The sequence below is a fragment of the Solanum tuberosum genome, unplaced genomic scaffold (assembly GCF_000226075.1).
Source record: "Solanum tuberosum cultivar DM 1-3 516 R44 unplaced genomic scaffold, SolTub_3.0 scf00106, whole genome shotgun sequence".
NCBI lineage: Eukaryota > Viridiplantae > Streptophyta > Magnoliopsida > Solanales > Solanaceae > Solanum > Solanum tuberosum.
The window spans coordinates 1361374-1366159 of NW_006239032.1; the positions used below are offsets into that span (position 1 = coordinate 1361374).

The 4786-nt window shown below is 32.5% G+C and overlaps 1 pseudogene; it reads right to left on the reverse strand.

The window, feature by feature from the left end:
- Positions 1 to 3352: 3352 nt before the first annotated feature.
- On the reverse strand, positions 3353 to 3720 carry LOC107060963 (uncharacterized; annotated as a pseudogene).
- Positions 3721 to 4786: the final 1066 nt, after the last annotated feature.

Below are 4786 nucleotides of genomic sequence, written 5' to 3' on the forward strand. Positions count from 1 at the left end.
TAATCAAACACAAAATAGATAATTTAGAAACTTTTATCTTTTATCCTATTTTAATCAAACAACCAATGTCTATTGTTTTCCTACCGAAACCTAGAATGAATACTACATGAAGATTCATTCAACTCTGAAGCATAGTCAACTTTGAAGATTATAAAAATTTACAACTCAACAGTATCCCTTCGATTTTGAACATTGAAGTCAAGTGTATAGTAATTATTGAGTTTGCAAATTACAACAAAAGTTTCTATTTTCACAAAAAAACTGTACTCTGTCTAATACAATATCAGATATCGGGTAGAAAATAAAAAAAAGAAGAAGAGAAAAGACATAAATTCATCCTTGAAGTTGTATCAAAAAGTCAGTTACACGCTTAAACTATTGAGGCGACCTATTACACACTTATACTACTCAAAAGTGAATTTAATACCACCCTCAAAGCTGACATGAAAATAAGATTAAATAAAAAAAACGCATTTGAGTAAAAAAAAAAAGTAAATTTCTTCCCACCCCCACCCTTCTCTTCGTGTTACCCTACCTTTCTTCTTGCTACATTTTTTTCTTATCACAAACACTCTTTAAGCTAGGACTAATATAAAAAATAATTTTTTTTCATAATTAATTTTCAAGAGAAAAATAGAAACAACATTGCGGGATAGAAATTCATCGCAAAGATCGCGAAGTTATTCAATTAATTAGGTTCACTGTTTGGAAAAAATTCCGGCGAAACATCTAAAATTGGTCAATCCTTACTATTCTCACATCAAATTCGTCAAGTCAAGAACGAATTATTCAATTTATTTTTGTGTTTTTTTGTTGATTGTGAGCATTTGAAATAAGAAAATTTTCAGATCTTGCTTTTTTTGTGTAAAAAGTTTCTGGGTTTTTGCACAAAATTCAATTTTTTAATGTATGTTCATAGATCTTTCTTCTCTCTCAGAAAAATTCTCCCTAGATTTTTTTTTTCAAAATCTGTAATAGTAAATCGAGCACTAGTTTTTCAATTGTCTGACTAAAATCTTTGCAAATAAATATTGCAAGTTTTCACAATTCTCCTCTCTGAGCTTGAATGAAATTTGTATATTGTGATAATTTTTTGTGGTGGGTTTGGTGATGGGTGAAAAATTAGTGGTGGTATGACTTTTAATTTTGATAATGGCAATGAAGCTCGTGATTTTGATGTGGATGGTGAATTTATGGTTATGATTGTGATGAATTTCAATGATAGTGGTATGGTTCCGATAGTGAATTTAGTTAAATTTATGATGTTTGTTTTCGATTTTTTATGATGGCAATGGTTGTGGGAAGATTCCAGTGGTGAAATCTATGGTGGTGGAGAAGTGAATTTGATAATAATAGCAACAATGGTAGTGATTTAATGGTGAGTTTGCTGGTGTATAGGAAAGAAGAAGAAATTGGGTGACATGATTTTATTTTTAAAAAAAACTCTGACATAATTATTGATATGGTAGTGACATGATGATGACGTGGCGCGAGTGTGAAACACCTTCTGTGAAATCTATGGTGGTGGAGAAGTGAATTTGATGATAATAGCAACTATGGTAGTGATTTAATGGTGGATTTTTGAAGGTGTATTATGAAAGAAGAAATTGGGTGACATAGATTGACGTAATTATTGATGTGGTAGGGACATGGTGAAGAAATGGTGCGAGTGTGAAACATTTTCTCATCATGTGACCGATCATATGTGTGTCAAGATTGAAATAAATTCACTTTTAAGTAATTTAGGTGTGTAATAGATCGTTACAATAGTATAAGTGTGTAATTGACATTTCGTGACAAGTTTAGTGGAGAATTTATGCCTTTTCCCAAAAAAAATTAAACAAGAATGATGCATATAGGAATTAGGATTGACAAAGATGGGCCAAGTTGGAAAATCATTCTCTCAACTAAATTTGGATTCGACAAACCTTAGGCCCATGTGATTTTTTATTTATTTTTTTAAAATTTCCATCCCGGTATTTAGTAGGATTCATAGCCAGACTAAATTGAGATTCGCCTCAGAAATTTTCACATTAAGGGATAAAGTGCTCCCTAACAAAGGTGACTTCCGTATTCAAGGGGACTCGAACCCGAGTAATTCCTTGTTCAAGTAGATTTTTGGGATGAATGATCAAAATGTATTCATTTGAGTTGAGTGTATACTGTTTATGTATTTGGATATTCTTTTATTCTATTTTGGCATATCACAATATATGATTTTTTCCTTCTAGTGGATGATAGTATGCTTGTTTTGTGATTAAACTTAAACTAGATGATTTGAGAACTCGAGTAAATATTAATTAGGCAATATGAGTGTAGTATATATGAAGTTTACGTACGTGTTGCTAAGTGTATTTTCTATAATAGATTTTAGAACGAAGGTAAGAACCTTTCATCTTTTTTAGAAGTAAGATTTATTTAATTAATATTATGCATTATTACATATAGAAATGACTATAATGCAAGATTGTTTTGACAAATAAGAGTGTTACTACAAATTAAGTTATGTAAAGTCTCTTTAGTAAGAACCTTTAAGTTCAAATGGAGATCTAAATAAACAACAACAACCAAAGAAAATAAAATTACTTCATATCATAAAATAAAATAAAATAAGTGATCTAGGTAGTAGCTAGCACACACTAGGTAACAACTCTTCTAAAGCCTTTTTTGTAGCTAAAATAACATACGTTTTTAAAGCCCCTTCACATACTTCATATCATAAAATTATAGTCACTTCTCACTTGTTTGTTACGTTAATTAATAATAAATATATATAAAGGAAAAGGGTCAAAAATACCCCTCAATTTTATTTTATTGGTTGACTTTATCCCTATCGTTAAAAACAAGTTATTTTTACCCTGCCGTCAATAAACTTAACAATATACCCCTCTTTGGATGGAAAGCCCCAAATTAATTAAAATTACCCGATTTTACTTAAATTACACAATTTTAACCCAACCCGACCCACTTAATAATATAACCCTTTTTTTTTTACCAAATTAACTTTGTTTTTCCTTCACCACCAAAGCCACCACCCTCTCCGAGATCTCCTTCACCACCACCGCCGAAACCACCACCTCTCCCACTACTCTACCTCCTCCAAGTCAGCAGCCCTATCAAGAGTCAATTTCTTGCTTTCTAAAACCAAATCCCTTCTGGTTTCCGGCAAAAGTTAACATAACCAAAATTGTAATCCCCAAGAATAACACAATTATCAAGAGTAGAAACCAAAATCAGCTCTCCACTTGAGCAAAGCACCCTCATCAATACCCAATTCCCCACTAGGCAACTCGATCCTAAGCAACTAATTTCATCAAAATTCTTCAAAAGCTGTGTATGGGAGTGATGGGTAACAAAATTTTGCTCATAATCATCATCGACAAGAGACGATGAAGCAGTACATCGCCAGGAAGAAATGGAGATCAACTGAGTAAGGGATTGAAAGGGTTTAACAAAGTAGCTGGTAAAGCTACCGCTAAAGCTGCCACAAAGAACCCAAAAGCTACCCCTAATAACACAGATGCATATAAAGCAGGCCACCCCAGAAGAAGAAATTGAGATTGTGGGGTTTGAGGAATTAGCCGAAATAGTCGATTCGTACAAAAAAAGTACTGATTTGAGAAAATTCCAAAAAATCGATAGCAAAATTGCGTAAACAGAAATGAATAACAAGACCCATGTTCTTCTTTTGCTCATGATTTTGATGAAGAATATAGAGGAGATTATAAAAAATAAAAGTACAATAATTAAGAATAAACACTTTGAAAATCTATGATGGTTTGTGGCTGATGACTTGGAGGAGGTAGAGTAGTGGGAGAGGTGATGGTTTCGCCGGTGGTGGTGGAGATCTCGGAGAGGGTGGTGGCTTTTGGTGGTGGTTTAAGTGGAGGTGGTGGTGGGGGAAAACAAAGTTAGATTTGGGTAAAAGAAATGGGTTATATTATTAAGTGGGTCGGGTCGGGTTAAATTGTGTAATTTAAGTAAAATCGGATAATTTTTATTAATTTGGGGTTTTCCATCCAAAGAGGGGTATATTTGTTAAGTTTATTGACGGCAGGGGTAAAAATAACGTGTTTTTAATGGTAGGGATAAAGTCAACCAATAAAACAAAGTTAAGGGGTAATTTTGATCCTTTTCCCTATAAATAAAAAGTGAGGAGATCGTAATCATTGTATATCTCTACATAAATTATGATAGTTAGTACTGATATTCTTGTGGACTATGAAAAAATTACTATTGAAACGCTATGAAACTATTGATAGGGGAAAATGAAAAATACATAACACGTATATATTTTTAGAACTCATTAGAAAATTTGTATGAAATACTATCACCCTACCCAAAGATGTCCGAGTATACACATAATTGTTTGCTACCTTTATTTTGTTCAATGTATGGCATAATATAGCAAGCAAAACATATATGGATTAACCAAAAGTTCTCAATATAATAAATAGGGATAAATGTCTGAAAAATATCCTAACTTTGGTCGGATTTGATGTTCCGATACTAAACTTTCATGAGGACCTATTACCTCCCTAGACTATTTAATACCGTATTTTTTACCCCCTGAACTATTTAATAGTATATTTTAAAGGTATATATGTGTCCACGTGGACACATTACTATTTATAATTTTGCATTATTTTTTATGTCCACGTGGGCAAATATATATGTTTAAAATACGGTATTAAATAGTCTAGGGAGGTAATAGGTCCTCATGAAAGTTTAGTATCGCAACAGCAAATCCGACCAAAGTTGGGGTATTTTTCAGACCCTTATCCCT